This window comes from Engraulis encrasicolus, chromosome 24, assembly GCF_034702125.1.
Source record: "Engraulis encrasicolus isolate BLACKSEA-1 chromosome 24, IST_EnEncr_1.0, whole genome shotgun sequence".
NCBI lineage: Eukaryota > Metazoa > Chordata > Actinopteri > Clupeiformes > Engraulidae > Engraulis > Engraulis encrasicolus.
Genome location: NC_085880.1, coordinates 3108795 through 3118794, shown reverse-complemented (window position 1 = coordinate 3118794; position 10000 = coordinate 3108795). Strand labels below are relative to the sequence as shown.

Here is a 10000-nt window from a genome sequence, read left to right as displayed (position 1 = left end):
GGCCTCCATCACCTGTGCCTGCCCGGGTAGGGGGACGATCACTCTGGAGCCCCAGAGGATACAGCCATCCAGAACACTCAGTTCTAACTTGCGCTTTGCATATGGCTTGAATCTCTCCTCCCCTACTGCTGCCGGCCAGCCCTGCATCACCCACCTCTTTACTTGTGATAACACCGGATCCCTCTCAGTCCATGTTTTAATCTGCTTTGCGGTCACTGGTGAGTTTGCCAGTCTGTCCAACAGGAAAACTGTTTCTGGTGGAAAACCGGTGTATCTGGGTGTTTCGGGGAGTGGTAGGCGGCTGAAAGCATCAGCGTTTCCATTTTCACTACCTGCCCTGTACACTATGTGGTACTGGTATGCTGACAGGGTCAGTGCCCACCGCTGGATTCTTGCAGATGCCATGGGGGGAATGCCTTTTAACTCACTGAACAGACCCATTAAGGGCTTGTGGTCTGTGAAAATCGAAAAACGGCGACCATAGAGGTATTGGTGAAAACGTTTCACAGCGAATACTACAGCTAGTCCTTCTTTTTCCAACTGTGAGTACCCTTTTTCTGCTGTGGTCAGTGTCCGTGATACATAGCTAATGGGCTTTTCAGTTCCATCCTCCAGTCGGTGTGAAAGGACCGCCCCCAGGCCATAAGGGGACGCGTCGCAAGATAGGACAACCTCCTTCGCAGGGTCAAAGTGCACCAGCAGTCGGTCTGAATGTAACAGTCTCTTTACTTGCTGGAATGCCTCCGCTTGGGCCTGCTGCCATTTCCACGAACTGTCTTTGTGCAGCAGCAGGTAGAGCGGGGACAGCACAGTGGAGAGATCAGGTAAGAATTTAGCATAATAGTTCACTAACCCCAGGAAGGACCTGAGTTCTGCTACATTCTTCGGGCATGGGGCCTCCTTTACCGCCCTCACCTTCTCTTCCACTGGAGACAGCCCCTGAGCCGAAATCCGGTGCCCCAGGTATGTGACACTTTGAGCTTGAAAAACGCACTTCCTACGCTTGAGGCGCAGTCCTGCCTCAGACAGTCTCCTCAGTACCTGGTCAAGGTTCCGCAAATGCTCCTCCTCTGTACTTCCTGTGACCAAAATGTCGTCCAGGTACACTGCTACGTGCGGGAGATTTCGAAGCAGATTGTCCATCGTGCGTTGGAAGATACCTGGGCTGGATGCGACCCCGAATGCCAGGCGGTTGTACTTGAATAGCCCTTTATGTGTGTTAATGGTCACATATTGTTTTGACTCCTCATCTAGCATCAGCTGCTGGTACGCATGACTCATATCCAGCTTTGTGAATGTTTGACCCCCTGCTAATGTGGCGAACAAATCCTCGACTCGAGGCAGAGGGTATGTGTCGAGTTGGGAGGCCTGGTTAATTGTCAGTTTGTAATCTCCACAGATTCGCACTCCACCATCTTCCTTCACCACCGGTACTATGGGCGCGGCCCAGTTGGAGAATTCCACCGGCTCGATCACCCCCGCTTGTTGCAGCCGCTCTAACTCTGCCTCCACTTTAGCCCTCATGGCGTATGGCACTGGACGTGGTTTGTAAAACCGAGGCTGGGCTTTGGGATCCACAGATAATTTCACTGTGGTGCCACGGAGGGTGCCCAACTCATCCTTGAAAACATCTGAGTACTTGGCCATTATGTCTTGCACTGCTGTCATGTGCTTTACTTCTCCCCAGATGTTCCCCCACTGCAAGCGAATTTTTTGTAGGATATCTCGACCCAGCAGACTAGGCCCCTCCCCCTGGACCACTAACAGCTTTGTTGCTGCCTTCTGTCCTTCATAATCAATGTCCACCTCAATTGCCCCAATGATGGAATGCACTCACCCGTGTATGTTCTCAGTTTTATGGCTGACTTTTAAGAGCAGGTGCTTTTGTTGCTTTCCACAGTTGGTGATATGCATTTTCACTCAGCACGGACACAGAAGCCCCAGTGTCCACTTCCATTTTCAGATCAGCACCATTCACTTTCAATGTAGCATAGATGGGGTCTGCTCTGGGCTGGCTGATGGCATGGACATTGAACATGTTAAAAGAGCATTCCTCTTCCTGAGGCTCTTCCTCCTCCTGCAGGTGATGTGTAGCCTTGCCTGGCTTTTCACCCCATTCCTTCTTTTGTTTGTTTTTGCCCCTGCACACTTTGGCTATATGGCCCCTCTTCTGACAGTTGTGACACACAGAGTCTTTGAGACCACAGTCACTTGCAAAGTGTGGTCCCCCACAACGGTAGCATTCCACGGACTTTTGTTGTTTACCCTTCCTTTCTTTGGCCACGTGATGAACAGCGTCAGCTTGCGCCGCCCCACTGGCTTGTTGAATGTCTTTGGAGTTATTTGCCGCGGTTTCCATTGCCTGCGCGATCTCCAGTGCTTTTTTGTAAGTGAGCTTGGCTTCACTCAACAACCGACGCTGAATACTGTCGTCGTTAATTCCACAAACTAACCTGTCGCGCAGCATGTCATTTAGTACATCTCCAAACTCACAGTGCTCTGATAATGCCCTGAGTTCTGCCACAAACGCAGGCACTGACACTCCTTGCTTGCGTGAATGCGTGTGGAATTTAAAGCGCTGCACTATCACTGATGGCTTGGGGTTATGGTGGTCTTGCACTAGTTTAACTATGTCCTGGAAGCTTAAATCTCCCGGTTTCCGTGGGGACGCTAGGTTACGAATGAGTTTGTAGGTCTTGGCACCGCATGCACTGAGAAGAACTGACCGTTGTTTGGACTGGTCATTAATGTCATTTGCCACGAAAAAGTGCTGCAGTCTCTCGACATATTCCACCCAATCCCCGTCAGTCTCCACATACTCACTGAGCGTCCCGACCGTTGACATTTTTATGACTTAAAAGTGCGTTGCTCTGTCCGCTTCAAAGTTTTATCCTCGTCGCCAGTGTAGTAACCGAGTGTGTAGTGTACATCCAATTAATCCAGACGGAGACATGTCACTTGTTTAGTCATTCTTTTAGTGAAGAAAAGTAAGCCGGCAAAACCACAGGACAAACTGGGACGTCCCACACTAACTAGCCCCCGGTGGGGCAACCCCAATTTAACATAAGTTCCTACCCCAATATTTCCCAGTATATAACAATAATGTTCTTACACTGTAGATGCGATAATAATGCTATGCTTTGTTTTTCTGTAGTCAATTGATGTGTCAGTGACAGGCAAGGATGTACTGCAGGTTAGAATTAAAAACATCTTTAAGTATGTTTTAATACACATAGATGAGGAATTCCGGGCTACTTAGCATAATATAAGAGGTAGGCTACTCTTTTGAAGAGGATGTTCTCCTGCATGCTCTCCTGCATAAATCCTATCTTTCAAATGTTTGTCTTTATACTAGTTCTGAAGTTGGACATCACCATGAGAAACTCAGAAGCTGCATTTCCCCTCTGTTGCCTGTCCTTGGAAGATTTATAAATATGAAGGAAAAAGATCTGGTATTAAGCTATGAAAGAGCGCATTGTTCAATCTGTTGAATGCAGGAGACATAATGTTCCCAGGCATTGCATAACCTTTTTGAAGAAAATATTACAGTGTTGTTAAGGTAAACATCAGCCTCTAACAAGAAAAACTACACACACACACACACACACGTGAAGGCTTGCAGCACACACACTTTAAATATTCGACTTGTAAATTTTACATCTTCCGGCAAATCTCCCTGTGAACCCTCATTGTGTGCTTCAGTCAGGTGGTGGTTGGCTATTTATTTGCTGCTGTCCATGAAAGGTGGAATCTGCCTTTGAAAAATACAGCACACACGCTTGTTTGTTTCTCTTTAGTCCTTGCAAAAAAAATAATTGGGTTAAGGGATTCAAGAGAGAAAAGGCATGTCTCCCCCAGGGAGTTCAGAGATAGTGGTTAGAAGAATCAGACCCCAGTTTATTATTATTCTCAGCTTTTTAGCAAGATGAGTGGACGCTGTGCGCTGTGCTGAATGAGAACCCCCATGGGCTGTCATTTGGTGCCATCGGTAACAGTCATTATAACTACACAGTCTTGATCCTTACGAGAGGGGTTAGGAGAGGGAATGGGGATGGTGAAAGGGAGGCGGGTGGTGGATTAGAGAAAGACAAAGAAAATGGGATGAAAAAAAGACAGAGGCTAAGAGAAAAAGACAACACACTGTGTATTTCACTCTGGAAGCGTTTCAGTGAAGCAGTAAGGATAAAAAAAACACAAAACAAATGAATAGTATTCGTTCACAATTTAGCACGGCTCTCGCTCCAGTGCGATTGTCCCAGGTCTATAAATAGCAAATGAGTCGCTTCCTCTCCCTCACTCATCACATTAGGCACAGATTAGTTTTATGGATGAGGATTAGAGGTAGCTAAACATTAATTAAAATGTCGTAATGAATACCTCATTTTCAACCTGCCTCTGTGTACGGTGCACAGACAGGCATAATGCCTTTCCATTTGTATGGCCTTATAGGCTCATTATGCATCGTCACACATTGTCACATGTCTGTATACATAGTATATATACGTATATACAGGGCTCTAAATGAACACCTGCCAACCGACCAAATGCTGGTGAAATTTTTGTTTGGCTGGTAGAAAAGAAAACTTACTAGCCATGTTAACCCGTTAGTGAGTGTGTGTTTGGCTAGTAAGATTAACATCCATGCCATTTTGGCAAGTGATGACAAAGGTAAGTTTAGAGCCATGCATATATCCATATAGTATGTACATGTAATGAGTAACCAGTCACTGGTTCAGTAGAAATAACAAAAAAGATGTGGCTGAATGACACATGTGAGAATGGTGTCCTTCCTCCAGTCATCATTTATACAGAAACATTCTCCTTGCAGACTGTTATCCTGCTTATCACCCGGTTGTAGTAAGGAGACCATTTAATCCACGATTCTTTTCTAATTTAGAATAAAATATGCAAAAACACAAAATGTTCACCGTGATCCCCCCTTTCAGTCACTTGAGACCACAACTGTGTAGACATTTGCAATAAAGGGTGCAGACAAAGTCATATCCACAGGAATGACGCACAATGTTGACTTGCTTCACCTTGTCTTCTTAATGACTTCACTCTACTTGTGAGACCCCATACCTGACTAAGACAAATGTAATTGTGGCAGATTGGGTTCCATAATCACCCAAATTTAATACAGAATGGACATTTCTTCACACAGCATCTCATGAACCTTGACACTACTGTACAACTCTCTGGCAGATGGTCTAATGATGGGGTACTATAAAGCCAACGCTTAATGCCAGACCAGACTGACAGAAATCATAATCACCCCCCCCCCAACAAAAAAAACAATAAAGAAGGAAATTGATCCAGGCTGGTATCAGTTTCCCGATGTAGCCTAATGGTGGTGGATGTCGTTGATGGATTTCAGATTCATTTGAAACAAAATTTACAGTTCATTAGGGGGAAAATGGGCAAATCTAGAGGCGAAGAGCGAGTGCAAGGCGAGGCCCGTCGCGAGCACAGCGCACTGCTGGCACTTCTGTGAGCCCAGCCGTCTTGGGCTTAATTGTGTCGGCGAAACGATGATAAGAAATAGATCGGGGCCACGCGGGCCCTCATAATGGAGCATTTCATCTAATATGCATCACCCCCCCCCCACACACACACACACACACCACACACCTTCCTCCACCATTCTCCTCAGCTCAGCCCAGCCGTCATCTCCCAGAGTCTGGAGTGAAATTATCAAGGGCCTGTCGTATTCTCCCACCGCTAAATTGATGATCATGTGCAATGTCTCTCACACTCAAGAGTCACATTCAGATATCTCAACCCCCCCTCTCTCTCTCTCTAGATTAATCTCTCTCCCTTGTTTTGTGTGTTGGGTGACTGTGTCTGCTTATGTACCAGGGTACACGCAGTATGTCAGTATACAGTGGTGCATGTATCTATGTGTTTTTCTCTTGCACATTGTTCACGTTATCTCTCAGCATCCTCCCGCCCCACCCACCCCCTCTGTCGTGTTATTGAGTGCATCCTTGTATTTTGTTTACATCATCCATAATGTCCCCCAGTGGGTTCAGAGGTCTGATTTGCCACCGTGGTTACCTTCGGCTCCTGAGTTTGCATGCAAAGATCACACAGAAGCTGTCTGCAAAGGCCTGGCGGGAGGCATGCCCTCCCATAGTGTCAAGGACCACGGAAGGAGAGAGATTCTTTCACTTCTACTTCAGTTCAAGGTCTAGTACTGTTCTATGAGCAGCATACCACTCTGATATTGCACACATATGCATGAATATACGATGGGTGCATGTTTTGACAAAACATTATTTTTTAAAACCGGTAGGCGCATTTGTACAGTAGCCTATAATAAGGAGATATTTGTGAGATTTTTTTATTTTGTACGACTTGGATTAACGGCTTCGGAATGTTGATTATGTTTTATCCACAGGTGTAAAAGTGGAAGGGATGCCGTCTTTGTTTTTGTTATGTGATTATTTTTTATGATTAGTGCTGGATTATATATTAAGGTGATTAGCTTTCATGTTGCTATGATTACTTTTGGTTTGTATCTTAAGGCTGTTTCACTATTTAATCATTTTCTCCTATGTTGCTACCCATCTCACTTAACTATTCATTCGCTCACCTTTTCGGACTGAAATCATTATGTTCCTTACGTATGTATATTATTAAATAATTTTAGGATTAGTCAAGTAGAATACTTTTGTGAAATATTTTCCAGACCCCTCAGGCTTAGGGATTGCATATTTTTCTGCCACCCTATTATTATTGAAATGAAAATATTTAGAAAGTGCTGTATGATGATGGCCACATTCAAAGGATTGAACAGCATGGCAACTTGGCAGTGGCTTTCAAAAATGCACAGCTCATTACTGCCGAGCGCGGTGTCGCAGCAGGATGCCTTAGGATCAATACGAACCAAGCTGGGAGACCCAGATGATGGCAGCCCACCACCGATGGTGTCTGGAGACTCAAATTATGGCAACCCACCTCCGATGGCGTCTGGAGAACAAGATGACAATGGCAACCTAGCCTGATTATCATCGACTTTCACATCTCTTCGAGACTTGGTCTGACCAAGAGCATAACAATTAAAAGAGAAGTCCACTTTTTTGAACATTAAGGCCATTTTCGGAGTGGTCTGCAATGTTTTAGAGTCCCCCTCACCGTTTATTTCATGTTTGCTGCACTCTCTGTTATTTGGCTGATTTGGATTTTATCTCAACCAGCTTTAGAATGGCCGTCTATGGGCACCTGCAACTCTGTTCTTAAAATCACCTTAAACATTTGTTTTTGAAAGTCTACAGCTCCCAAAGTGGTTAGGGGTGCTCACTAGCAGTCCCTAACAAGTTTCAAGGCAAAATATGGCTTCTGTCATTTTTTTATTTGCCATTTTGTGAAAGAAAGTGAAAGTGAAAGTGAAACTTAACTTACAAATTCCTACATAAAACACACATTAAACACGACAGATGCCATATTTCGCTACAAAAATTGTTAAGGAACACCAGTGAATACTGCTGAACACTTGGTGAGTTGCATATTCTTGAAAACAAATGTTAAAGGTGATTTTAAGAACAGACTTGCAGGTGCCCATAGACGGCCATTCTAAAGCTGGTTGAGATCAAATCCAAATAAGCCAAATAACAGAGACTGCAGCAAATATGAAATAAACGGTGAGGGGGACTCTAAAACATTGCAGACCACTCAGAAAATGCCCTTAATATTCAAAAAAGTGGACTTCTCCTATGCTATAACATATGTTTCATAGCCTAACATAGTGTTATATACATATAACATATGTATATAATATATGTTTCCCAAACGGCATTTCCCAAACGGCCTCCCTTGGTTTGCTAGTGATTGTTTGCTTCCCAACAAAGTGGGATGAGTTCCCGTATTTGTGGGAACTCAGAAAGTACTTGCATTGCTCTTGACCTGACTGGTAGCAACGCTGAAGCTGTTGCGTCACTAGGAGGGCACGGCCTGGCTAATGGCAGCCCACCTCCGATGGCGTCTGGAGACCAAGATGATGGCAGCCCACCTCCGATGGCGTCTGGAGACCAGGATGATGGCAGCCCACCTCAGATGGCGTCTGCCGGCCATTAGAATCCCGCCGGCAACATCGGACAAGTCCAAACACCGGAACACATTCAGATTCCAGACTGCATGGCGGATGGATGGATGGATGGATGGATGGATGGATGGATGGATGGATGGATGGATGGGCATACAAACATACAAGTGCACAGACGGATGCATGGATACACAGTAAACATTACAGTGTTGAATCATTCAACACTTGTGCGTTGCTGATACACTCAAGAAGAGAGCTCAGTTGAATTCCCCTACTGTTGAGTTAACAAGGCAAAATTAATCAATTTCAGTAACTTAGTCATTTTTTTCATTCAAAATGTACAGTCATATTTAATATTCCTTTGGAGTATATTTGTTCCCAGTCCCTAAATGTTGTAGTAACACCAGCATTCACGGTGTAGGTGAACAGACTTACAGATTGATTGGACAAGCTGAGAAATGCACGCTGTCCTCACTCTGGGCCTGCATGACGCGCACGTACAGGTACACACGGCAAGATGAATAGGCCCACTTTGTTGCCCTTGTCCGGCAGTTCCTTAAAGGCAAGCTCACAAATCAAACATGAAATCTCCAGCGCCGCTTCAAATCAGTTTTGATGAAAGCCGATACTTTTGAGGTGGCGGTGTGAAATTTGAAGTCAACAACTGGAGACGGACAAATCCAGAACTGATTGAAAAGCGTCTCAATACAAGATATCTATCTCAGAAATATAAATGGCAGATTTCTCTTGCCTTTCTGGTTTATGAACTGGGGCTTTTGCTCTGCCTTCGAGTAGAGTAGAAGCTGTGAGGAATGATACAATCTCCAAATTGAAGGCTCAAACCGTTAAAGTAACAAGTGAGTTATTGTACCACAATACTGTTTTTATTTATTTGCCGCCTCTGTTATATAGTTGAAATGTTTACTGCTGCAGTAACACACATTAAGAACCATCCAGCTGTGTTGTGCATACCAAACGATTCTGGACTAAACATTCAAATTATTGAAAGATCCAAACACTCTCCTTTACCGTAATTGAAAATGTCCTTTCAGGTTATTCAGTTTTGGGGTTGGGCTTTTCCCATGTCAGCATGTTCTTCCTGTCTTTTTTTTTTGACTGCACCGTCTTTGTTCTTATCCAAGGTGACCAGTAATTAGTTAATGAAAAGGTTTTTTTTGTCTAGCACAACAATGTTAATAAAAGATGAACTGAAAGTCCGATCTGAAAAGAAGAAAGGCCTCCAAAAAGCTGAGTTGTCGTCAGCACATCTTGGCATCTCACCACAGGAGAGGGGTGGTATAAAGTGGTGTGAACTGAATTTCACCTGAGTGGGAGAGCTTTTGTGGCAACGCAAGTCTTCTTACATTCTCTGTTTCGAGGGGAGGCCTTTTCAAGTGGCAAAGGCATTTGCAAGACAGCCCTCCTGTGAGGGTATAGACACTTACAAATCATCTGTCAAGCAGGGAAGCCTGAAACCAAGACGTAAACCGAGGAGAAATAGCAAAAAAAAGAAATAGCAAAAAATGTCTTACTACTACACAAAGATATAACAGGGCTCAAGGCACTGATAAAGCCATAAGGATAGGACTTGGATTACAAGGGCATAAACGGAATAACAAACATCGATGCAAGGCTTCCATACAAAATACCGTTTTTGCATGCTATTTTATATAATGCCACCATCTATTATCGATGTGTGTTCACAATATAGATGTCGATATTGCTGCGCTGGCATTAGCATAGCGATGTTGCCATACCAATGAGCAGCAGTGTGCTACGAGCTGGAAAGCCCTGCGTGCTGAGCTGAGCTCTGCTGCCTGGTCGATGGGCACCTCCAGCTGGGAAGATATACAGGGCAGAGGGAAAACGACCGGGAGGCGAAGAAATGGATCTGTGAAATTCAAATAACTGCAGTCATTTGGTGTTAGTATAAACAATCAATGAGGAAGGAACAGG

The 10000-nt window shown here is 44.6% G+C and overlaps 1 pseudogene; it reads right to left on the bottom strand.

Annotated features, from left to right (window-relative positions):
• Positions 1-2983, bottom strand: part of LOC134441638 (uncharacterized protein K02A2.6-like) — a 4176-nt pseudogene extending 1193 nt beyond the window's left edge.
• Between the last annotated feature and the right edge of the window lie 7017 nt (positions 2984-10000).